Source organism: Pinus tabuliformis, chromosome 1_2 (assembly GCF_031772625.1).
Source record: "Pinus tabuliformis cultivar Carrire ecotype Pingquan chromosome 1_2, CPIR1, whole genome shotgun sequence".
Lineage (NCBI taxonomy): Eukaryota > Viridiplantae > Streptophyta > Pinopsida > Pinales > Pinaceae > Pinus > Pinus tabuliformis.
In genome coordinates this window covers 16029828-16057826 of record NC_142298.1, presented here as the reverse complement: position 1 = coordinate 16057826, position 27999 = coordinate 16029828, and the positions used below count along the sequence as shown (strand labels likewise).

The window sequence follows — 27999 nt, the reverse complement described above, 5'->3', positions numbered from 1 at the left end:
ACATGGAAACATCTATTAAATATAGGAAATTCAGTACATAGTCAACCTAATAAAGCACAACACAGAGAGATACGAAATGGCACAACAGTGCAGAAATAATGACAAGAATAGATAATACACACAAGATTTTACATGATAAAACCTTGATAGTTTTTCAAGGAAACACCCATGGGAAAGACAATGATTTTATTATGAGGAGAAAATTTATAATTAGGCTTACAACATCTTCAATCTTTTGATCTTCATAAAATGAAATATGCATTGTTACATTGGTTATGATGACTATCATTTGGTTTCATAAACCAAACACCATTAAAGTAACCATCACAAAAGTTTACTTCGGTAAATTTAATTTTTATATTTTCTTTTAATTGCCGTCATACTATAACATGAACACAGATTGTATAGTTCTTGGAATCTGTTACCAATCTATTTGGTGAGATGAATTCCTTTGCATATATTGCATGGTCCTAAAGCATACTTTAAGGTCCCATGAACAAATTAGAACTGTTGAATTTATTTGCAAATACTTATCATATCGACTAATGCTAAAGGTCTCCATCCTCATTAACATTTATGACATTTCTGTTTTCTTTGAGTGCCAAGAACTGCCACCCTTTCTGGTCCTTGAGGTTTTTTGTTTATCTCCTAACTCTTTAGTTTCTTTCATCCAAATTAACCTTATGATTCTACAATGTACAATAAATGTGCCCAATGGAAAAGCCATGGTCTAGAAATCTGATTGTAATTGCTTGTATTCAGTTTGTAGTTTTCTTTCTTTTCAATCTTTTTAATGACCACTGAAATTTGGCATTTAAAGCATAAAAGATAGAGCTGCTATTGAAGTGACATTGTGCAACCAACTCAAAAAGATATTTGAGGGCTACATCCTCTGATCTAAGAGCCAGCTTGTGGCCTTAATTAAGGGGATTTTAAAGTCTTCAGCAGATGCCTTATGAGGAGGAAACACATGTTCTTAGCTACTAGGCTCACTCAAGCTATAAAATTCCATGCACACTAAAAGATGGAATCTTCCTTTGTATGTTGTGGGTTAAATGAGTCTCTTTTACCAACAAAAGGCATTCCCCTAACCTAAAAAGTACCAGTAGGATACCTCTCCAGGGCCACTGAAAGAGAATATTGTCAAGAACATTAAGACCTCTAGGTCATGACCATGATGGTGGCCTTGTAGGTGGTATAGGGAAGCCTCCCTTGTGGCTGAAATCCCACTAAAAAACAAGAGGAAGGTTGTTAAGGTGACAGTGACAACCCTTCCTCATTTTTGCCATAGAGTTTGGTCCTCACTTGGTGAATCTCCTCTCTAGACCTGCTAGATTTTGTGGCAACATGAGCCTCGCACAACTTCCTAAAGTTAGAAATATTGTTGTATGTAAATGGGTCTACAAATTGAATAAAAGAATTGATGTTAATCTTTAAAGGTATAAATCCAAACTGGTCGCAAAAGGTTACTCTTAGAGGGAAGGTATATATTTCCATGAAATCTTTCTCTAATTGTTAAGCTTGTACATGTTTGTATTATGTTGGAACTAGTTGTTTATCTTGATTTGGAGTTAGAGAAATTAGATGTTAAAACAACTTTCCTACATGTAGATTTGGACGAGGAGATACACTTGTGGTTCCTAAATGAAGCTAGGAATAAGGAGCAGTTGCAAAACAAAATTCCAAACTTTTCATACTCTTCTAGTAGTTCTCTTGAGCTCTTTAAGAATTCACATAGAGAAATGGCTCAACAAAATTCCAAACTATCCATACTCTTCCAGTAGTTCTCTTGATTTCTTTAACAATTCACATAGAGCAATGGCTCAAATGAAACTTTATGCTTATTAGGCGCTCATGTTCTCGCAATGTCTTAAAAGGTATAGTCTTTTATTGACATCTCCTTAGATGTTTTCCTTTGCCTAAGATCCAACAAAAGCATGTGCAATGGTCCATCTAACTGGGTGAACCTCAACTATCCAATTGTATGCCCTGCAACTGTTAGATGCTCACCCTGTAGCTTGGCTTGGAGGATGGAAGATCATATATATATATATATATATATATATATATATATATATATATATATATATATATATATATATATATATATATCTAAGTGATAGAGACTATACTGAATTGCTAAATAAAGCTAAAAATTTCTTCAACAATTCTAGACCACGACAATCATTCGATCACAGTACAAGCAAATAGCATGCAAATTGGTGGTAAACAATTATATTTTATACTCTGATCACTCAAACAAAATAATATTTCATGATACCCTAGTAGAGAATCCGACAACCCGTTGTCCACCTATGTTTTCTTAAAGTCTCGTACAATTAAATAAAAAAACACATTGGATTTAAAAGGAAAAAAAGAACTACTGAGTCCTAGGCCGGGAACACTTTTCTACCCTGTCCTTCTAAACCAACTTAGAAGCAGGGTAGAGCTCTTAGCTTCATGGTTTAATGTTGTCCACCTATTGAACAATAAAAACAGATTGACTTACATGACCGTATAGATGATAGATCAGAAAGATGATAAATAAAAAAACACATTGGGTTAAAAGAAAAAAACAATAAACTGAGTTTCAGGCCAGGAACACTACTCTGCCCCATCCTTCCAAGCCAACCTAGAGGCAGGGCAAAGCTTTTGGCTTCGTGGTTTATTGTTGTCAACGTATTGAACAATAAAAATAGATTGACTTACATGACTGTATAGATGATAGATCAGAAAGATGATAAATAAAAAAACACATTGGATTAGAAAAAAACAATAAACTGAGTTTAGAGGCAGGGCAGAGCTTTTAGTTTCATGGTTTATTGTTGTCAAATTATTAAACAATAAAAACAGATTGACTTACGTGATGAGATAGGTGACAGAACAGATAATGGAGAAACAAGTCTCAAAGATCAAGGTCTGCTACGATGCCTTATCATGACACTTTCAATTGAGTTTTACCGTAGTTTTTGTAAATTGGCAAAGGCTAGGGCTTAAGGATAACTCTAAGATTATTACACACCGATGTTTTAACTGCCACTTGGGAGGCCTATACTAACAGTTTAAGAGTTAGCCATGATACTAAAAATAATGCTAGTTATTTATCAAAATCCTTTTTAAAACGACATCCTTGAGATGACCTGTAGCTGAAGTTACACATATCTTGTGGGCTTCCATACTATGAAAACATCCCCAGATTTCTAGTTCTTATTGGAAAACATCCAAACTTCGCTGAACTAACATCCACCTAAACGAGAATATTGGAAACTGTGACCTAACAGAAGTAAAGCAAGATATCCATCTCCAATTAGACCTCTGATTCTCAAAGAGTTCACACACCAATATCTCTGAATGATAATCCCTGAAAAAATACAAGCAATTCCCACTGCCAACACACTTATAATCTCCAAAAGATCTATTGAAGACTTCACCAGGCATCGTTTCCATCTCCGGTCACTCATCCCCCTGCAGCTCCCAGATATTCAAGCATTTACACTTCTTGGGAGAAACCAATCCTCCCACAAGAGTAATCCGACCTCTTCTCTTTATAAGGAAGGAGCACATGAGCTACTCAGGCCTTAGCACCATGACCTCACTCCAAGTACCCTTCACTAAATCAAATGCAATGATATTATAAAATCTAGCAGATGTGAGGAAATAGATAATTCCATTACAATAGACTGGGTCATTGGGTATCTGCACAACCAACCTCACAACATATTCACAGGGGACTTCTCCAATCACATGCCATGAATCAGCGCACGAATCATAAATTTCTATTATGGGTTCATAGCTGTTACCATTTTGCGAAGACCCGTCTGCTACAATGACCTGAAAGCTGCCGTCACAACCATATTTGTCAGTAGGGCCAAATTTGCTCTCAATTCCACAAATGCACAGATTCAAACGAGGATGGTGCAATGCAGGCAGCAACCTCCATTTCTTTGCTATTGGATTACAGACTGCAAGATGGTGTGATCCAGTGGAGCTCCCCTTGATAAGGAGCTGCTGACCAATTACTGCCACATGAAAACGAATGGACGGGGAAAGAAAAAAAAGAGGAATTGAATACCATCTATTCACATTTGGATTATAAGCACAGCAGCAGTCCCTGCAGTTGTATTTAGAGACTGCAAATAACCAGGGCACAACAGTACATAGTCAACCTATATTTGAGTTGGGAAAATCGTTTGAAGATTAGAGTGGGCACAACACGAGGACTTGCATATTTACACGAGGATTCTGATGTTCGAATTATGCACAGAGATATGTCGCCATCGACAGTCGAAGGTTCAGAGGTTTTAACGAAAATTTCAATACCGTTAATATTCAGAGTGCAGATGCCAAGCAAATACTTAATACAACCAGGAACGAGGAAAATGAGAGAGAATGGGATCAGAAAACCCATTTTTGAGAGCACTAACCTAAAATTTGAACAGAAGAACTCTGAGCACCTGAGCGAACAATTTCTGAACAGGAAAACGGAGCTGTACCTGCCATAAAAAAACCGATAAGAAAACACTGGACTGAGATTAAAACGTTGGAAGAAAAATGAGAGAGAATGGGATAAGAAAACCCATTTTTGAGAGCATTGACCTGAAATTTGAATTGAATAACTCTGAGCACCTGAGCGAACAATTTTCGAACAATAAAACGGAGCTGTAAACAGGGTATACTGAATAACCAAGGACTAGGTCGTGCACAACAGATTGCATAGCAGAAACGAGACACATTATTGCAGTAGTTAGTGGAAAAGCACAAAAACATTATTGCAGCAGGGCGTGGAAGAGAACAGGAAGAGCAGAAAGCGGAAACAAGAGGAACAAAAATGGTCGTGGAAGAAAACAGGAAGAGCAAAAAGCTGAAGAGGAGAAACAGAAATGGAGTTGCACGACAAATGTCAACCATATGCCAATTGATGGTGCATGCCAGCTGCCAAGCATAGAAACAAAAGGTAGATGAAAAGCTCACTCAAAGGAAGGCATATCAACCTAATGAGGTGCGTTTGCTGGGGTAGAGACGTCCGGACTCGAACCAAAAAGAAAAAGCAAACCAACTGTTGTCTGTCTAACGTAATATGTAATCAAAACTTTCATTCAGTGGAATTAAGAAGAGCATTGGATAGCTTGTATTCAAACTTAAGTATCTATATAAATAAAATTAATATAATTTGAAAATAAAAATAAGTAGAAAGTGTATGGAAAGGTGTAAAGAAATGTGGATAAGAGGAGTGAGAAATTTCGAAAAGAACATTTTTCAAAGAAAAATGAAAATAAAATTTTTACGTGTTTAGGATTTTTAAACTTTTATTTCTGCAATTTTTTTAGATTTCTATGATGAGATTGTTTGGAGCAACTCAAAAGAATCAATCTAGTAATATCTAGTGATATTATTGATCTAACTTAGTTGTAGTGATACAAAGCCTCATAAAAATTTAAAATTAACTTTGACAGTATATGTTTAATTATTTTAATCAATAAATTAACTCAAAAATTCTAATGGATAAATTCCTCACAAAATATTTTATGATTTTTTTTGTAAGCTTGCTAGGACTCTCCAATTTTGGTGTTTACATGTCCATTATTCACCCGGCAACGGGGGAGGGTAGCACAAGATTTGAACCCAAGACTTCCGGTTTAGAGAAACTTCATTTCCACGGCCACTGCCACTTGAGCTACCCCAAGCGAACAAAATATTTTATGAATTTATTTGCAGAATTTTTATAATAAAAATGAAATTACAAAGAGAGTTATGCTCTATTTTTTTTTTTTTTAATTAACAAAAACACATCACATGGACTGAAATAAACAAAATCATGAACAGAAAATAGCTACAAAGATTTCACACAACATATGAGGGGAAAAGTCCAACAAGGACCATACTTTATCTTCTTCATTCCATTTGTTAAATATAATGCAAATATAAAGAAATGATTCACAAATGCAAAAAGTATATTATTGTGGTATGTATATCAATACTCCTATAGAAACCGTCTATATTGCTATTATACTATATTGTTACAAATTTCCTTTTATCAATCCAAAAGGCAAAAGAGAAAGACATGTTTCATGTTTTTGTAAGATTGGTTGAACTTCCAACCTGATTGGCCATAAAACACTTCACATTTCAATTCCACCAAGAATATTGTTAGTATCATTTTGGCAACCAAATACTCTTTTTTTTCTAATAATAGTTTGGTAGCAATACCTACTTGGATATTATGTGTACATTCACGTGCCTCTTGTTTTTTTTGGTGATAAAGGATAACTACATTGGCTTCATCTTGGTGTTCATTTCCACAACTTAGCTTGTGGCATAATTTCAATAGTGTTTTCCTTTTTGTTTGGAGTTTAACTTGCTTTCTACATGGTTATGTTTTCATTCTTAATAGGCATATTCATACCAAAACAAACTAAAATAAGAAATGTAGTCACACGGAATATGCATAAATAAGATTAGCCATTCGAAATATGATTCTTTTCGGAGCATACCTACCCATTTGGAAAGGATTTGGTCACCTTGTGTCAAGCTTGGGCTCCTCTAGCCTACACGTAATTTATTGAAGCTTGGGTTCCTCTAACCTAAATGGTGGTCTTCTAGGGGAATATGTTCAATTGTTCGACCATACTTGTTAAAAAAATTAGTGTCAGAAATGAGCAGGCATAAAATCCCATTCTAGGTGTGGTAGCATCATTTTATATGGCTTTTTACTTGATTGATGTGGTGTGTGCTAAGAATGTTTTTGTTGCATTGTCTCCCACTTGGTATGTTTCAAAATCCTCTATCCATGTCTACTTCAACAAGTTATGGTAAAATAATATAAATTGTCATCCTCTATTACTTGTGATTTATTTCTAGCTTGGTTGTATACTCTTATCTTCTATCAATAATGTCCATGGTTTCCCAAAGATAAATAGAATATCCTTAGATGCATAGGAAATTAGTATATTGAGAAAAAAAGCACGTGTTTGGATTTATGGCACAACCAATTCACCTCACCTTCTATTAGCATATGGACCATATAGGCCAATTCTTGCATAAATGTGTTATCAATTTATTTCACAGAGCATTTAATGCCATATTAGTCAAAGATAAGAAAAGGGTCATCATACCCTATAGTTTTCAGATTGGGCACTATTATGCCAAAGACACCAAATAAGCCAAGTAAGAAGGTGAGAGCCATTTAGAATAATAAAATTTTCATTGGTTGATATAGGAGACATGACCATAAGGGCTTAATTACCAAGCATAATAAGCAAGTGTCTATCAACTTGTTATATTCACAAGGAAGTGGCATGATGAACTATTTACGAAAAATGCACAAAACTAGGATCAAGTTGAACAAAGGAAGGCCAACCCAAATTTGACTATCTTTAGCTCTCTGTCCTTGGATAAATAACTTGAAGTCTTAAGCCAAGGACTAGCTACAAATAGAGAAGCAACAAAAGCTAGGTGGGAAGAGGAAATGATATTAAGGGAAGAAGTTGAACTTAAATCCATAGAGGATGAAAAAAATAGGGCCCTTTAGGACTAGGAGCCTTAACAGAAGACCAAAAAAGATTTCTGAAAAAATATTGAGGAGGATGCTTCCCAAGAAAATATTGAAAAACAAAGGCAGGAGGAAAAAACATAACAAGTAAGGAAAATCTTGTTGGAACAATGAAGAAAATAAAATTAAATAAAAAGTAGACATGGCTTAAAATAAAAATAAAGAGCAACAAAGAAGCTAGTAGAATAACTTAGAAGAGAATACAAGGAAAATATAGGACAAGAATAAATTATAGCAAATGAGGAGTTGTTAAGGGGGCATGAGGAAGTGAGGGAAAAGACTGAACATGAGAATACAAAATGACCCATTGACCAACATGCATACTCTCAACCTATCAAAACTCCTCAAAATGTAAATTGCTCGAAGCAAGAGGAGGTGGAGGTAGTGAAGACAAGCAACCCAATGGAGAATTATAACTCCTCTATTACACTAAATCTTGCTCAAGAATCCATTAAATCCAAGGTTGTTGAGGAGGTTAAAGGGGATGGTGCAACTGAAGATGTTGATCAAAATGATGACTTCACAAAACCAATAATTATTGAGACCAAATATCCTATGCCAAATCCCACTAAAGGTGCTATTTCCCTTAAGACATTGAAGAGACTTTAGGGCCTCAAGGTGCATAAGAAAGTACCCAGGATCAACTACAAAAAATAGTCTAGCTTCTACATAGGAACAAGCTTTAGAGAATACCCGATCAACAGAGAAAGGTCAAGAAATTATGGACAAACATTTCCATACTACTAGTAGTTAGAAAATATATTGTCCCAGGGGAAGCATTTGATTCCTAACCTGTGAATGAAGTAGTGGATGTAGAATTCCTATGATCGAAGGAGGCAATCAACCATTAGAAGGACACATAAAAACTAAAATATCAATGTAAATAGTGGCATACTTTATACCTTCGAGTAAACCTTATTTGATTCAAAAAGGGTTAGGATGAGTGAATTATTATATGCAGAAGTAGCCATCTCACATGCTTCTTTAGATAAAGCTAGGGAAAAGGAGAAGGAGCTCGAGTATATGCAAGAATAATTGGTGTAACTCAGGCACCAAATTAAATATTATAAGGAAGAAAGGGGTGTCTCCAATTTTGTTGGAGATATACAAGAATGTGACATACTAAGCATGGGCAAGTAAGATATACTTTTTTGAAAGAGATGGTAGATTTCAAGGAATATTGATTTGTAAAATACACATTGTGGATATTCCATTGGACAATTCGTCACAAAGTATATGATAAAATTATATTTAAAATATGAAATTCTACACTATTATAGTTTTATTAGATTTGTGGATCTATAGATTTATTATTATTAATGCATGCATGTGAATTAAAAAAAAAATGCAAAAAAATAGAGAACAACGAAATAAAATCTCTCACACACATTTGATACAATATATGACCTAGGAAACCCTTTCGAGGGAAAAACCTACCTGGAAGGTGAGGTCGCTCTACTCTCTTTATCTTAATGTAAATATGACTGCGAGTACAAATAAATATGGCATGTGGTCCGTGGACTACTATAATGCACACATCCTCTCTATGTGCTCTATCTCCTATCTGTCTCAGCTATTTTGGCTCATCTATGGAACAAATGCACTCAAAATAATGGAACCCCTTTTCCTCCTAGTGGTCCGGTTATAACATAGACTACTAGCCTACTAGTGGTTAGGTTTGACTGCCTCAAATCTTAACCATAGTTAAAATATAAGATATTCTAGATTCTTCTTGATCATAATTATGTGGCTAGCCCCTTTTCCATGAATAATGGGGTTGGTGTAGCATCCTTTCGAATTATTATGGTGAAAACATGAAGGTCAATTTATGAGTGGCATAAATTTCACATACAAACTTCGATTGATGCAATTCTTATGTTGTTAGAAAGGTCTCCATGTGTAGAATAGGCTTAAAAGGTGCAACACTAAATCAAAAAAGTTTAATTCCCAAAAAATGTCATTTGATGCCTCAAAACACTCATAGAAGGTTTAAGACCCTATTTTTCCAAACTGGGTGTCACCAGTAAAAATGGTCTTAAGAGTTGGTTCCTCCACTTTTTCAACTCTCAAAGCATCAACATGGATGAAAAACAATATAATGATCCAATACAGATCAAAGAGACACTATAGTTTGCAATGAAAAGGGCACCAAAACCCTAATCCAAATCAAATACATCAAGGACATCTAGAAATATCAAGAAGAGGAAGGCAATAATGTTTGAATATTGGCCAATCTCAATATAAAAAGGATGTGGTGTGTAACTAGATACCATAAGGAATTGTTGAAAGAGCCAAGGGCTTAGATGGAGGAGGAGTGCCCCACATGCCATAAAATATGGGAACATATTAATAAGGTAATGATCTACCTTGAACTTCCAAATTTTAGGTCATTTAAAGGTTTTTAGTGGATTGAATAAGTTTCAACAGAATTCAAGTGAGGTGATGATAAAAATCTAGCTGACATCAAAATAATAGTTTCAGTCAAACATGACTACGTGTGCAAGATTTTGGTTGATGAAGTCCAAATTAGCAAACTAGAAAAGCTAGTGCAAAAAGTAGAAATGTACAACCAACACTGCAAACAAAAGAAGGAAATTCTTAGTATCTCGATGGATCAACCCAACTCTCCTACAAGTAATGTGTATGATGAGTTATTCACATAATGGGTTGCCTATGATGACGAGCATGCAAACCTCAAGACATCCATATCACATGAGTCATCTTGATTTGAACATTTCTTTAATCATTCTCAATTTTGTATTTCATTCACTGTTATTAGCAATTTTAAGTTTAATAAACAACAAGATCTAACTCTTGTAAGTGGTCTTTGGATGATGGAAGAAATTATGGGTTGTTTTGTAAATGATAATTGTTTTGAATTATAATTTAGAAGCTATTCGATACGTAAGACGAATTATTAAGCTCCTGTGCATTCTTCTTGTATTGTATATTCTTTTTGTATACAATTTAATATCTCGAGAGAGTTTGGTAAGGAATTCAAATGCAATTAAGATTACTCTTTATACACGAATGAGTTTCTAGAATGTTCTATAAATAATATTTGGAACCAATATTTGAGAATCTGAGATGCTATAGAACAACTTCTATGTATCTCATATTTAATTTTTTCTCTTTTTTGTTAGTTATTTCTCTTGAATGTTATCTAATGAAGAAAACTAGACTCTAAATATTTCTTGAAGATTTTACTAATTTTGGATAGTGTTTATTTGTTGTTTCTATGTGTTACCCTATAGCACATATTTCTTTCAAAACAACTAGGTCATTATTTTTCTGCACATAGGCAAACACAAGGCATAAAAACAATGAAACCTAAAATAGAGTAAAATTAGACAAACTATTAAAACCCATAAAATGTTGCTAAACCATAACCTAAAGGATAATTCCACACCAAATAGAGAAGAGTATAATTGAGCCTTCTACTTGGGTTTGATCCTTGCTATTGAGTAATGGGAATCTATTCCCCTCAACATAATTGTTTCTATAAGGAGGGCTTGTGAATTTCAAGTGATATAAACAACCCACATGTAGAAAATCCAAATCCCAAATATTTCACCTTTAAAATGTTTCCATATCATGTTGCAAAGAGTTCTAGATACAACCCTAAATCAATCTCATACATGGTATCTAATGAGGAAGTGAATGCATTTAGGAAAATCACTTTAGCTTATGCTAGGTAAATTGGTGCACTACTTGTGACACCATTTTTCCCTCGAAGAAGAAATACTATGAGAACCATAGTTTCCGCATCTAAACATACTTTATTGGATATGATTGAAGACTTAGTAGAATTAACCCTGTAAGAAATTGATCAACCTTTCAACATAATTCTTGACACCCCTACTAATCCTATTGCAACCCCACCTAAAAGTGGTCATTCTAATAATTAGGAATATTCTAAACTAGAAGTAGAAGTGTCAGAACCAGAGTCAAAAGGGTTAGAAATGGATCCTAATAATATGCATAAAAATAATAATTCCAATCAACCTTGGTTGGCCAAGGATGCTTTGACATTACCCAATCCACTTAAAAACTCACGTAAGTACCTAGAAAATTACTCCCTAAATGCAAGCTTGAGAAATTTGGCTTTCCCAAGGGCCACATAAAAGAATTCATCCTAGCTATTGATGATGAATATCCAACATGGAGACATAGTATTTCATTTATGCCCTTACACTTTCGATAATTTAGCTTTCACACGGTATTTTAATTTAGCTGTCAAATTTATTACCAATTGGAATGAATTTCAGAAGGCCTTTTTGGATAAATTTGGCGAAAAAATTACCACTGAGGCCTTGATGATTAAACTATTTTCCTTGAGTATGGGACCTACTGAGAAGGTCAAAGTTTCGAACCAATGGTTTTCCATGGTGTTGAAAATTTTTCAACATGAACAACTCCTACTCAAGAGTTACATATTGAAATATATGCCAATACTCTGCCTGCTACCATCTTTATGTTCCGAAGGAGATGGTAGAAACAACCATGCTGCAAATTTTGAAGCAACAAAAAATATAGAATTTGAAATGAAATTATGTAAATAAGGCCAAACTACCTTAGGAAGGAAGGAATTGACACATCCCAAAAGAGGCCTTCTGCTGGCGAAAACCCAAGAAAACATTCCTTCGAAAGTGGTGAAAAACATTAAAATAATATGGAGAGATGACAAAGAATAATTATAAAAACTCTCCAATGAAATATTTGACATGAAAATAATTATAGGAGAGGGAATGCCCAACCAAAGGCCTTCCCGGTCATCCTTTAGGAGATCCATTCCTCTTAAGGCTATTGAAACCCCTCCTAGAAACTCGAGTATTGATTTGGGGGATGTAGCCTTGGATAACTATTGCAACTAACACTAGGCAATTCACTCCAAGAAGAGTTTCCCATTTTAGAAAATTGCTACGAATATAATGGAAAATATATTTCTAGATGGATGTGCTCAGATTGATTAAGCAAATAATCAAGTTCAAGACACTACAAATGAGGAATAATATGAGCACCAAGGAGAAATAGCCATGGTTTTATGGGACATGATGCCTAGAGTAAATGTAACAAAATAATTTTATGTTTTAGAAGAAGCATTTGTTGTCCAAACTAAGAACAAAGGCCATATTTCTCAACCTTAGTTTATTGTAACCTAAACTTCTAAGAGGCCATGTATACTTGATTTTGTTGTCAAACCTACTCCCTCATTCATTATCTTACCTAATCCTATCAGCTTAGAAGATGAGATTTTAGAATACAATGTAGTAGAATAATTCAAGAAAATCAAAGAAAACTTTTGATTATGGATCTTCATAAAACATTTCAACATAAAAAACCCTTGCTTATGGATTTGATGGAGTAGAAGGTGCAATATGTAGTTCCAGTCAAACTCTAAATAGAACTAATCGAGATGATTTTCACAACTCAACAATAAATGCAATTTTGGCGAGGAGGAAATCCAAGTCGTTAACCCCTCCATTCTTGTTAACTTTTGATATGTTCAAAAGTTAACAATGTTCATAATTGTTTGGTCGGTTCTAAAGAATCCTCAAATGTCATGCCTTACTCTATTTGTAAAAATCGAATGCAACAACCAATGAATGTTCAACTCATGTAATTCAACTAGATAGATAATTAATAAAGTATATTGGTGAGTTCAAGGATGCTTTTATTAGAATCACTTCAAACCACATAATTAATCAATTTATTGATATCATTTTTGTAAATATTCTCAAAGATTATTGTCACTTTCTCATCATAAATTGGTCATAAAAGATACAAGGGTATTTCACTTTGGACTAGTCTCACTTGTGATTACCTTGGAATGAGAAACCTAGCAAAATAAGGATTGACAGAGAAAATTATATGATACACATCGTGATTGGATTAAAAGTAACAAATGGATCCTTATCATTTGATTATCCAATGTTGGGAAACTACTCACTTGATTTTGACTACGAAAATTTCATAGGTCTTGCATTTAAAGTACTAATGATACATAAGTTAGATCTAGTTTTGCAAAAGGGTGAAATTATTTTAAGAAAACATAAGCACATATGATGTACAAATTGAATAATATTTCATTTGAAAACCCTAAAAAATAAAAATAAAAAAAGCACAAAATAATCAAAATAAAATAAAATAAAATAAAATAAAATAGAAAGGAATACCACTCTTGATATCTAGACACTATTATTTGATGGATCTAAATCACAAGAGGAAAGTGCCATATGTATTTTCATGCCTAAACACATAGATGCAAAGGGAAATCGTATTTTTTCATCTTGTAAAGTGGAATTTGATTGTACAAACAACAAAATTGGATATGAAGCTTTGGTTCAAGGCCTAAAAGAGTTGCTGATTTAAATATAAAATAAATAAATGTTTTTTGGGATTCTAAAATGAGAGTTAATTAGACCGGGAGCTCAATCCATTGTAATTAAACATACCTTAGTGTAGAATTTCCCACTGTAGATCAACAGATTATGCAATATACTAAAGCAAAATACCAGATCTACTTCTACAACAAAGTTGCAGAAGCTTAATCGATTTTGAGCAAGATCAAATAGAACACATATAACTAAGAATGAGAAAGTAATCACACATGAACATAGAAGAATACTCTGGGGAAAGCCTCAGCTAAAAAGCCTGATCTCTGTAATATCATACAAGTGGAAATATGTATGGATTACACAAAGCTTTAGCTCACAAGCTATCCAGCTCTTAGTACAATCCCTCTGCTGTTCATAGATAGTCAAAGGCTTCTCACAAACCTTCTCCTCTACCCTCCAAGCCTCCTATTTCCTTGTGAAAATTCTCCTTGGGTTCAATGCTATCACCTGTGTGAATTGACCTCTCACACTGCTCACTAAAATCATAAGTAACTGCACAATCCTAAAGGAGATAATTCCTTCTGCATGGATGAGTTTCCTATATAGGAAAAATCCTCCAACTGATAGTACACTGTCCCTTCCTCTGATCTCAATTGGTTCTCTCACTGAACTGACATGTATGAGTTATTTATGAGAGAATATTCAGTTATATGAAGTGCAGCAATTACATGCATTAACTAACTGAACTCACAATCAGTTCCACAAACTGTTGGAACTAATCTAACTAGACTTAACTCAGATAACTGAGCTAACTAATTACAACTCAAAGTACAACTCATCCTGATCTCCTTTAATCAAGGGATAAATTCCTCAATCAATGGAGAAACTATTGCATGTCTTCACATAGACTTCATGTTTGATTTCCTACAACTAATTAACTCAAGATGAATTAATTAATTATTTTACAAACAACTGCTAAGATCAAATTCAAATTTTACTTCTCAGTTCTAGTTCAGGGACTAACTAAAATTGGAATCTATCCCGAAATACTATTTATCACAATTCTATTTTTAGTATTTCCATTTTTCCATTCCTGGTTGCTATGTCCAACACTGGTACCTAAAATGCTATTTATAGCGTTTCTATTTTTAGCATTCCTTGTTTCCATTTTCAACACTCCCTCTCAACAAGAAAGGCATTCAACTCGAACTCGATACTGAACCTTTGGAATGTTCTGCATGAAACACTCCTCCCTAGTGTTGTTGTTCCAACGACTCTAGAAACAAAAAAAATCCAACCTAAATCAGAATGATGCCTTTTTCATCAAAGTCTTTGACTGCTATTGCCTCTGTCGACTGAAAACTTTGCAACTCTGTGCTCTTTAGTATCTCACTGCTCTAGCCTCTGTCACTTTGATCTCTGATTGCATCAATCGCACTGGTTCCTGCTGTTGCATCCATGCTGCTGCTGGTCTTATCTCCCAGCACTGCATCTGCACTACACCTCCTCTCATCATGTTGCATCGTGCTGCCCACTGCTGCACTACAACTCAGTTACTGAGAAGTAAGTAATTGATCTCTCAACTGACCTCCCTGTTGGGCTAGAAACACCCTCTGATGTTGAAGCTTCCTCTGCCACTCCATTCGCATCTGTCTCTACCCACTTAGCCAGTCCTGCCACTCCTCGTCATGGGTCCCGTAGCAAGGTCTAATTAAAGAGGCTGGGTACCTCAAGGATCCTACCCCTATTTCAGCCTTCTTGGGACTATCACTCCACATCGCCCCACCTCCCACCTGGAGGTATGGATGCATGTGATCCCTCTGCCCACTTGGCTCGAAATTTCCCCCTACTGGAGGTCTATGTATGAGTGGATGCCTCCACTCGGTCTCCTCTTGGCTTCTCTAGTTGTGGCTGCTCCACAACCTCCTGAAGCTGCTTCACCAATTGTGGCTCCTCCACAATTGTCTGAGACTTCTTTTGGCGCTGCATGTTGAGAAGTAATGTACTCTCCCTCTCAACCACCAAGTCTTCAACATTTGCCTTGCTCCTCAAGGCTTTACACGCATCTTGAACCTCAAGAGCATACAGGTTCTTGACTCGTGAACCGATCTACTTCACCTGTCTCGTGGTGATGTGTCTATTTACTGAAGACTACATCATAGCCTTTGTCTTCCAACATCGCGATCGATACCAAATTCTTCTTTAGTCCTGGCACATACTTCACATCTGTCAAGGTAATGCGAGCTCCATGCTCCCTCTAAAAAGAAATTGTGCCCACACTTGAAACACTATAATGTTCATCATTACTCATCGCTATGAGTATCTGACGGTCTTTCTCCTCCAAGGTATTGAAAAAATCTTATTGCCGGTCATGTGGAATGAGGCCCCATTGTCAAGAAACCAACCACAAACCGTCATCGATGAAACTGTTATCACTTAGAACTAAAAAAAAAATATTTTTTTTTGCATATAATCCTTTGTCCTAGTTCAATGTCAAAAGTCTGTGTCAAATTGTTTTCGTTTTATGTTTCTTACTTAGGGTTGGAGCTTTAAAGGTGTTTGATTTAAATTATACTCGAATCCTATTGGTCCTCCTCCACCATCATGGTTTCATAAGTCATGTCTTGTCTTATCCTAGTCACCGATTCTTTTCGTGATTTCGCAGCGTAATCTCCTATTGGCTAGTTTCGCAGCGTAATCATTGTTCAGCCATTCCGCAGCGCGTTATCATTAAGCCGTTTCGCAGCGCATTATTAGAATTCAAAACTAACCGCGCTGCGAAATCGTGGATTCGTGCATTTCGCAGCGAATCTTTCCCAAAGTGTCAAGTCTGTTGATGAGTCACCAATTCTGTCCTCTCATGTCAGTTTGTGTACCTCCTGTAGCATGTCTAAACGCTCATTAGTCGCTACTCCACCAATAGATTTGTTGAAATGCACAGAAATATCATTCCAATGGATTTTACCGTGCATGGATCTTTATGATGATCGTAAGTGATGCATAAGTGACAAGCTTGTATGATGATGTATTTGAGTTTTCAAGCGAGGCTGTTTTCAAGCGAGCCTGATTACAAGCGAGGCCGAGTTAAAGAGAACTGAACCGCCATTTCAACTGAAGCTGTTGGTCATTGTGTGTGTGAAGATTTCAAAAGCAAAATGGAGAGGAAAGAACACAAATCTGGAAAATGCCAGAGGACCGAACCTGAAGGTTTGGACATAGCATTGAGAGATGAAGGCGTGAAGAAAGCATTCAAAGATGCCGGGTGCTGGAACTTTTGTAAAAAACTGCAAGGAGGACATGCGCAGGTAACCAAAGAGTTTGCTTTAAACTTCATCGGTTTAAATTCAAAAATAGCTATGTTGGAAGTTCAAGTGTCTCCAGAGGCAATAGCTGCTGTAACAGAGATCCCAAGAGGGCGGCAAGAATGGTTTAAGAATTTTAAGTTTGATATGAATCCATGCAAAGAGTTTTTAAAAGAGGCATATGTGAATGAAGACCTAACAAAAGCAGTGCCCAGAAACTATGTCAAGGAGCATTATGCCCTTCTTCTCACCTGTATTCAGAAATACTTGACCTGTGAAGGAAGATACAATAAGGTCTACTCTTATCACTTCAAGCTGCTTTTACATTTCACTGGGAAAGCTTCCATAGACATTCCTTTTTACTCATTTCGCAGTTTGAGTAAAATGTGTGATAAGGTGCAGCTGAGGAAAGAGGATTGTGAAACCTCTTTGTTTCACCATGGTTTGGTTAAATTGTTAGTTTTAGATGGCCTCCAGAAGATAGGCAGAGACTGGAATTCATTCATCTTCATGGCTGGTTTCCAAAGCAAAACTGGCCTTACTCCACAACCAGTTAAATAACAACCAGTCAAAGAACTCACGATAGCTGAGCTTCAAAAAGAGGCAAGAGATAAAAAGCAAGCCAAGTCACAGCTAAGAAAACCAGTGAAGCCACTGATCATTAGAGAACAACCTCAGCAATCAACAAAAGAAGAAGCTCAGCATAAGAGGAATGTACCTGAAACAAGTAGATCTGAAACAGTGTCAAGGGTAAGGACAAGAAGCCAAATAAGTAAAGAAAAAGGTAAATCCATAGCTGTTGAAGAAAGCCCAGTATTTAAGGCAAGCCTGAATGATTTATTGGAGGCCATTGAGTTTGAGCAAATTGAACCAGTGCATATTGATTTGGCACAGTCATCACCAGAAAGTACCAAGAAGTCTAAGGCCTAAAAAAGGCTGAAGTTTGATGAGCCAGGTGAAGAATTCATTTTCAAACCTAGAAGACCTATTACAAGGAAGAAAGTAAAGGAAGCCGAGAAATTGCCCAGAACAGAGGAAGCCGAGGAATTGCCCAGAACAGAGGAGGCAGAGAAAATTAAGCAAAAAGACACAAATAGAACAGTCATCATATCTCAAGGAGGTAATATTATAGCTATAAGGAACCAGTTAGAAGCAGCTAAACATGAGATTGCTAAGGTGAAGAATGCCACTAGGGAGTCTGCAGTCAGGTATGCAAATTATCGTAAAGCTGTATGGAAAGGAAGTGAAAACCTAGTAAACCAGTTGGATTCAGTAGCCGATGTTTACACATGGACAGTTCCAGCAATCAAAGAGGCCAAATTCATCAGAAAGATAAATATGCATCTAAGAGCTGAAAATAAAGCTATGAGGAAGAAAGTTGAAGACTTGAAGGCACAGCTAGGCCAGTTAGCTGCTAAATGAAGTTGTTGTTCAAAGAAAGGTTTTGTTCCAAATTTTGTCAAATTTTGCTTAGTTTTATTGTTTTGAGGACATGTAGATCCCTGCTATATGTATCAAAGATCAAAAGGAGTTTTGGCAATCAAATGTCTAGGCGGTAAATACCTCAGGGCAAAGACAAGCTGTTTAAACAATTCAGCAGTTTCGTAGCGCACTACGAAACTGCTGTAGGTGGTGTTTTCAACGCAGACAAATAGTTTGGTAATATGTGAGGAAATTTTCAAAAGGAAACACATAAAGGATATGTAAGAGACCAAATGAAGCCATCACAACCATTCAGATCAAGACAGGTGTACCTTTAAAAGGTGGAATGCTTTAACTCAAGTTTAAAGTTTCTGTTATAAAGCCACTTTATTACCGGTCATAGGGTATTGAATGAGTTGCATACAAGGAATTTTGGCTTGCACACTTGGCCATCGATGAAGCCTCCAACACATCAGGAACATGGTGGTGTTCTATATTTTTGGGTGATTAAAAGGGCTAAAAGACATGCTGCTGTATATTCGAAGTTATGGAGGACTGGAACCGAAAAGCAAGGGATATCACCTAACATCACTGAGCAGTTAAAGCATTCAACATCCAAGGCCAACATGGAGCATTAAATACTCATCTCAGCAATCATCTCAGCCATCTCAGCCAAACTGAAAGGAGACCAGGTGTCAAAGAACAAGGAGGAATCATTCTACGAAGAAGATAGAGTTAGAGTCATAGTCAAATTAGAACTCTTTAGAACTCCAGTTAGCACTTATTGTATTTTATAGTTTGTTGCAAAGCAGATAGGTGTCATAAAAAGTAGTTATTGAATTCCCCTCATGCTGGAGGAGGAATCTCGAATTAGGTAGAATAAGAATTCTATATATAGCTAAGACAGTGAGGTAATGGGGGTTGGATATTTTATAAAACAGAGGACTGTTTTGGCTTATGTAAAAACAGAGTTCAGTAATATAAATGACTGTTTTACTTCTCAGGATTCATAAGGGATTTTCTTGTTCAGAATGTGTGATGGTATATTTTCTTTAGTGTTCTTTTACAGTTGTACAAATGCATAATCACTCAAAATTCATTGATCATGCTCTGACTTCCTGTATGTCTTTGTAAACTGTGATTTTATATAAGTGGTATTCTGAACATCCAAATGCTAAATGCCCTGACTTCTATGTAAGGCATCATCATTGTTTGCTGTAGTATGTTTGACTCCATAGGCCTAATGGAAACTTATGTAATGTTTGTCCAGCCTTCATTATTTTTCAATGTTATTCACAAGAGTTAGCCATATTATTAATAGTCAAAATCAATAATCCTTTGAGAGAGCCCTCTCAGGCTAAGGAGGCTAAGCCTTAGTCAAAAGATTGGTGTGAAATAGTTACTTGAAGTCTTCCTGGGTTGCAGCCTTCCAGGGCTTGATTTTGAGATAACAGAAACCATGCATGCGATGAGGGTAAAATCCAATTCGAACTGAGAGGCCAATGCCTCACCTTCAGATCCTTCCTTGGATCCCATATTGGATTTCTTCAATGGACAATTTGTTGCATAATGGCCCACCTCATGAAAATGAAAGCATCACACTTTAGATTTGTCCATCTTCTTCCACCATGGGAGGAACTCGATTTGGGATGAGAATCCTTCTCCTTCCCTTTATTTTCCTTACTCGCCAAGGCGCAATTTTCTTCATCCTCCTTGGATGAAGAACCATCTTTGGTGCTTCTCCTTATCTCCTCCTGCATCAGATCCGACTAAAGTTGTTCCCAATCTGGCAGTTTCTCTCTTCCATTTACTGAGACTTGGTAGCTATGCCAGCTCTTAGGAAGACTGAGGAGAGCAAGACTCACCATGTCATCATTGGCTGTCATGATTCCTACACTTCCAAGCTCATCCATGTTGGTGGTGAGCTTGTTTAGATATGTAGAGATCGTGTCACCCTTTTCACACTTGATTTTCCAAAGCTTGTCTTTTAGTGCCAACTTCCTCTGATCATTGTTGTTCTGATATAGATCCTTCAACGTTTTCCACATTGAAAATGGTGTCTCCTTCCCATGGATACTTGAGACAATGTGGTCTCAAACTCCCTCCAGAAGAATCCTCGTCGCTCTAGCCACATATTTCTTCCATTCTGCCAATTCTTGGGCATTAGTAGCTACTGGTTTGGGGACTTCTTGATCAATGAATTCCTTCAAACCGTTGTCCTCTAATACCACTTCCATGCAATCCTTCCAGGCTATAAAATTCGAGTTGCCATCCAAGGCATACTCGAGTCTCAAACCGTTGAACACCATTGGTGAAATTTGAGATGTGATAAGAATTCAATTTCTATAATTAGGAACTTCAAACTTCAAACTTCTCCCTTCTCTGTATATTGTTCTTCGGTTTGATCGACTTGGCTTCGATACCATGTAGAATTTCCCACTGTAGATCAACAGATTATGCAATATACTAAAGCAAAATACCATATCTACTCTACAACAAACTTGCGGAAGCTTAATCAATTTTGAGCAAGATCAAATAGAACACATATAACTGAGAATGAGAAATCAATCACACATGAACACAGAAGAATACTTTGGGGAAAGCCTCAGCTAAAAACCCCGATATCTGTAATATCATACAAGTGGAAATATGTCCGGATTACACAAAGCTTTATCTGACAAGTTATCCAGCTCTCAATACAATCCCTTTGCTACTCATAGACAGTCAAGCAGTTAGTCCCGCCTGGAGCCCTATTATGGACACTAGCTCTAGTCTTCTTGGTCCATAGAAACAAGCCTTTTGAGACAAGCCCTATTAGTCTGTACAGAGTAAGAGCCCCATTGGACTGGACTAGCTGAAGTATTAGCCTATTGGACTGGTGTACTAGTACCCCCCTATGGATGGATGGAAGGCTGATGAGCCCCAACAATGTACAATTATTTGGGCTCATTCAACTTCCTAATTTGACTTAATCCACCATTCTCATTTGTTTATTGCATGTTTTTGATTATTTTTATGTTAATAGAGTGAATTTGGTTAGTCATTATGCCAACAAGTCTAATGAGTGCTTTGTGTAGCCTTGTTGGTCAACTTGGAGACAAATTTGAAGGTCTTAATGAGCACTTGGCAGTCAAATTCGTGGGAAAACAAGCTAGAGGATTTGTAGGAAGGTGTCCCCCTCATTTATGGGCCCTTACCTCGAATTCTCCACCATCATCTCGGAGTTCAAGGGCCACCGAATCAATCAGCTCAAGGGCAGCCAAGAAAGTAAAGTTGGACTGCTGTTAACTCCAAGTCTTGGGCAGCCAAGTCCCTAACTTTTAGGAGGACTGTTGGGTCCTCAAATTGTATAAATAAGAAGGCTTGGGGCCTCATTTTGGTTAGCTAGTGGTTGGTCATTTTTGGTAGCTAGTTGGTAGTCATTTTTGTAGCTAGTTAGTTATTTTGTTTTAGCCATTAGTTAGCTAGCTTGTAGTTCAAATTTTAGGCCATGGATTAGCTTTGCTTTCAGCTCATTCTCAAGCTCTCCTTATGGACAGTTTTGATGTACTTTTCATTTCTTGATTAATAAAGATGGATCCAGCTTTGCACCAGCTCTAAATCTTTCATGGGAGGCTGTAGCTCTTGGGGTTGGGTCCATCTCAAGCGCCCAGTACCTCCCTTGTGTATCTTTATGTGTTTGCTGCGTTCTTGAAATAAAAGTCTGCTCTTTAGATCTTGCTTTGTTATGGTAGTTGGTTTTGGTGGGTAACGTAGCTTTTTATGCTTAGAATCGATTGGTAGGAGTTTGTTATGCATTTAGATCTTTTGGAATGCTCTTTCTCACGTGAAGTACATGGTTCTCTTTCCAAACAAAGCTGCTGTTCATTTATTTCATTGACAATTAGATTAAGTTAGCTAGGACTTGGTTTGTTTGCAAGAATTCATTGATTCGTTTAAATGAGCATTGTGCAGGGCATCTCTATCACCTTCATCATCTCCTCAAGTTCTATTTAACCTCTGTCTCACTCATTGACCCTCCAACTCTCTCATTTCCCACATAGCTCCATCTCCTTCAACTTTCGTTGGTTCCATCCTTCCAATCATCAAACCATTGCATACACTTTTCCCATCCTATTCTTCCACTTCTACAGCCATCACCAGCCTCATTCCTACCTTACACATCTCCCTCTACCATTTCATCATCCCTCCATCACGCCAAACACTCACGGTAGGTCATCCTGTAGCCATTTGTAGACATCCTGTAGAAAACAGAGTATCCTGTAGGATCCTCTGCAGGCTTCCTGTAGGAGGCCAATCACTCAGTTGCTGAGCTTCTGAATGTGAGGGACCTCTGTGGATGGATGCTAAGGATCCCTAGGAACCTCTCCTAGCCTCCCTAACCTGTCCCACGCTTTCCTTCCTTCTCCATCCCACCTGCACAACCAAACCCTAGTTAGCACAAGATCACAATCATTCCACACACTTAAAGCAAAAATACAAAAACATAACTTTCATGATGCAAGTAGTTTAGATCCATGCATTTTCATTTATTAGAGGTAATGACAGCAATGATAGAAGTTGCATTTACATTCCTTGCATTGTAGAGGTCAGACTAGTTAAATTAGGGTTTCCTAGGTTTACATGCTTTGATTTGCTTTCAGTTCATTTTTGTCAAGTAAAGTAGCTTTCCTTTGAGATTAGCTTTCATCCATCAATTAGCAAGCTTCTTCTGAGAGCCTATAGAAGTTGGCTTGAGCCCTAGCGGACTTGTGCCAGCTGACCAAGTGACAGCTGCGACAAGAGCTAGTACTTGTGCATATAGCACCGACGCTTCCAAGTTTGTACGAACTACCGGGTTGATAAAATGAGAGACAGGAAGCCCCAGGAGTTGTAGCATTATTGCTACAATACTGGAGCTCACCAAAGGCAAAGGCTTCTCACAAACCTTCTCCTCTGCCCTCCAACCCTCCTATTTCCTTGCGCAGTTTCTCCTGAGGTCTAATGCTACCACCTGTGTGAATTGACCTCTCACACTGCTCACTAAACTCAGAAGTAACTGTGAAATCCTGAAGGAGATAATTCCTTCTGCATGGATGAGTTTCCTATATAGGAAAAATCCTCCAACTGATAGTACACTATCCCTTCCTTTGATCTCCATTGGGTCTCTGACTGAACTGACATGCATGAGTTATTTATGAGAGAATATTCAGTTATTTAAAGTGCAACAGTTACATGCATGCATGCATTAACTGACTGAACTCACAATCAGTTCCACAAAATGTTGGAACTAATCTAACTAGACTTAACTCAGATAACTGAGCTAACTAATTACAACTGAAAGTACAACTCATCCTGATATCCTTTAATCAAGGGATAACTTCCTCAATCAATGGAGAAACTTTTGCATGTCTTCACATAGACTTCATGTTTGATTTCCTCATCTAATTAACTCAAGAAGAATCAATTAATTATTTTACAAACAACTGCTAAGATCAAATTCGAATTTTACTTCTCAATTTTAGTTCATGGACTAACTAAAATTGGAATCTATCTCGAAATATTATTTATAGCAATGCTATTTTTAGCATTTCCATTTTTTCATTCCTTGTTGCTAAATCCAACACTGGTACCTGAAATTCTATTTATAGAATTTCTATTTTTAGCATTTCTTGTTGCCATTTTCAAATCTTAGAAAGTATCAACAAGAATTCCATAGATTCGTTGACACCTAATATTTAGGGATTAGGAAAATATTGTAAATATGAGAATAAAGAAGACAAAGAGACACTGGAATATGAATTCTGAGGGTCTGCCTCTCCTTGTATATATTAATGGTTTTTATTAATGGAAAAATATCATTCGTGGAGTTACCAAAACCTGGACTGACATGGTATCAAAGCACAGGTCCCAAGTCTAGATTTCTCTGCCAATATAACTCCTCTGTCATATCTGCCCCGCTTAGACCTGTCTCAACTATATTTTTTACCATTTTTGGCTTGTCAGACCCATTTTTGCACTCAAAAACCCTAACAATCCATTTTTGGTGCATCCAACATTACTTCTTCTGGAACCGTTGTAATGTTTGCTTAGATTTCCCTCATAGAGAGTAACTAGTGAAGGGTCCATCCATTCTCGCATATATTTATTACAAAGCAAGTGCTTTGCCATGAGATCCACTTGCACAAAGATGAAGCAAGATTACCTAAAGAAGCCTGCAATTGTCCACTGAATGTAGGTTTTATGCATGTACAAAAATTACCAGCCAACGAATTCTTAAAAATAGAAAATAAACAATGGCGAGAGCATAAAACATAAAACATATATACACAAATATTTTCCCCTAGATCCAAAAACTGGGACTACCAGATTGATTTTTCAGTATATTCCTTTCATTGTTACAATTCATATAGATACATGTTGAAGCATCCACAAACCCCAATCCATTAACCCTGGATTAGAACATAACCGTAGTTCCCTTGACCGGATGTACAAAATACCATGGGAAGAAAACCATCATGCTCAAAACCATGTATGAAATCCATGCACAAGACCATCGATAGGTTTGCCCACCTAATGTAGGGTCCAAAAAAAATTTCCCGAGGTGTTGCCCGAGACCCCATAGAGGGGGTCTACGACCCCCCTCAAACCCACCCAACATTCTCCCACTTGTTGTTTTCTTTTCCACACAGGGGGTCATAGGAGAGCTTAGTCATTGGTCTGGCCCTACAACACCCATTTTTCTCTACACCAAGAGAAATTCTCAGTGCTCACAAACTTTGCGAATGCATCTGCAGTGTTCTTCAAAGTGTCCACCTCTACCAACAACACCTTTTTGTCCTCAACAATATCCCTTAAAAAGTGAAACTGAACATCATGTTCTTTGTATTTGAATGATAATTAAGGTTCTTTACCAAGAGATTTGCACTTTTCCTATCACAGTCTATCCTTATAGCTCGCTGTACTAACGCCACACTTGAACACAATCTTTGCAACCAAATTGCTTGTGTTATATTCTTTCCATGGCTAGCTGACCCAGTTAATCGGGGGGTTAGAGGGGGTGCCGAGACGCCCCTTCGTTGTGGTGATTGTGCAGCAGGGAGGTCATAGGGGGTTTGTGGGGGGCATTTAGCTCCCCTCTACAGGGTTCAGGGTAGCGGCCCGTGGAATTTTTTTTGGACCTACCTATGGTTTTGTACATGGTTTTCACACATGGTTTTGGGCGTGATGGTTTTTGGTCCATGGTATTGGATGCTTTGGAATGTATATATATGTATTGTAACATTGAAATAAACATAATGAAAAATCAACCTGGTAGTCCCAGTTTTGGGATCCAGGGGAAAATCTCTGTGTATATGTGTTTTATGTGTTATGCTCTCGCATTGTTTGTTTTCTGTTCTTGAAATTCATATGCAGGTAATTTCTGTACGGGGTTAAAACCTACATTTGGTATCGGAGCTGTTTTGGCTTCAAGGGGATGCCTTTGTTGCTGGGGGGTTTCGCTCGGGCCTGTGGTAGACCCTTTTCAGTGGGAGATCTGCGGGATTGATTCTGGTGGTGAAAGAAGATGGCGAGCAGTGGAAAGATAGAGATCGAGAAATTTAATTGTCAGATTTTTGAGTTATGGAAACTCAAGATGGAGAATCTGTTGGTAGATAAAGATTAGTGGATCGTGGTAGATCTGGGTACTAAACCAACGAGAGTGTTCAATGAAGAATGGAAGAAGTTGGACCGGAAGGCAAAGAGCACAATACGATTGTGTCTCATATTCAATATTGCTAAATGTATAAGGGGAAGCTATGGCAAAGGCTTTGCGGGACAAGTTAGGGATTTTGTACTAATCTAAGTCTATGTGAATAAATTGTTTGTACAGAAAAAGTTGTATAACCTGAGGTTGAAATATGGAGACTCGGTGATAGAGCATCTGAATGCATTTAATACCGTGGTAAGTTAGTTGTTATCTGTTGATATTAAAATTTCATATGAAGATAAGTGCATGAGTTTGTTGTGTTCTCTACCAGATTCGTGGGATAGTCTAGTTATTGTAATAGGTAGCAATGCAATTGCCTTGCGGTTTGATGAAATGGTCTCATCCTTACTGACGGAGGAGATGAGATGGAAAAATATGGAGAGTCAGAATGGTGATGCCTTGTCTGTACGAGGAAGGTCCCAGAATAGAAACAAAAATAAGTCATCGAGTGGGAGATCTAAATCTCCAAGAAAACTTATAAAGGTGTGCTAGAAATGCGGAAAGGAAGGGCACGACAAAAGGGACTGTAAATCTAAAGCTCCTGACAAAGGAAAGGGATCTGATGATGCTCCTTCTACAGAGGTGAAAACCGCTTCAGATGAATGTGGCGATGTGTACTTGGCTTCTTCAAGTACACATGTAGATCATGAGGCATGGTTGGTTGACTCAGGTGAATCCTTTCACTTCACTCCCCATAGAGAGTGGTTCTGCGAGTATGTGAAATATGATGGTGGTGATGTCTTCTTAGGGGATGACAGGAAGGCTAAAATCGTTGGTTGCGGAAAAGTTAAGTTGAATTTCCAAGGTGGAAGAATTAGAACACTTCTGAGTGTTTCGCATATTCCTGCATTGGCCAGAAATCTGATTTATGTAAGCAAGATGGATGATGATGTGTAAAAATAGTGTTCGAGAAGGATACATCCAAGATGGTTTGGGGAGCATTGGTATTAATGCGGGGAGTTCGGATTGGAACTCTGTACAAGCTGTAAGGTAGCACTGTTTTTTATGGGTTCAACAATTCTGTGGTTCCTAAAAGTGGAGCAGGAAATCTAGTGGTCTTTGGAGAAAAGACCATGCTATGGCATCAAAGGCTTGGACATATTGGAGAGAAGGGCCATCGAATACTTTACGGTAAATGTATGGTAGAAAGTATGATTAATAGCTCTCTGGATTTTGATTTCTACGAAAATTGTGTATATGGGAAGCAGAATCGGGGTGAGTTTCCCCTCTGGTGGTAAGAGGGCGAAACATATATTAGAACTTGTGCACAGTGATGTGTTTGGACCTGTGAAGGTTCCATCATTGGGTAAGTCTGTGTACTATGTATCATTTATAGATGACTTCTCAAGGAATACATGGATATATTTCCTTAAGAAGAAATTTGAAGTCTTTGATAGGTTTAAAGAATTTAAGGCTTTGGTGGAAAACCAGATAGAGAAGAAGATAAAGGTGCTGAGAACAGATAATGGTGGAGAGTTTTGCAAGAAGGAATTTGAAGAATTCTATAAGAAGTGTGGTATAGCACGACAGAAGACTACTCCATACACACCTGAGAAAAATGGAGTTGCAGAAAGAATGAACAAGACGTTGATGGAAAGGGCAAGAAACATGCTCAGTGGTGTTGGGTTAGGACAAGAATTCTGGGCAGAGGCGGTGGAG

At 37.1% G+C, this 27999-nt stretch overlaps 1 pseudogene; it reads right to left on the bottom strand.

Annotated features, from left to right (window-relative positions):
- Positions 1–3207: 3207 nt before the first annotated feature.
- The window catches only part of LOC149204081 (F-box/kelch-repeat protein At3g24760-like), a 136374-nt pseudogene continuing 111582 nt past the window's right edge, over positions 3208–27999 (bottom strand).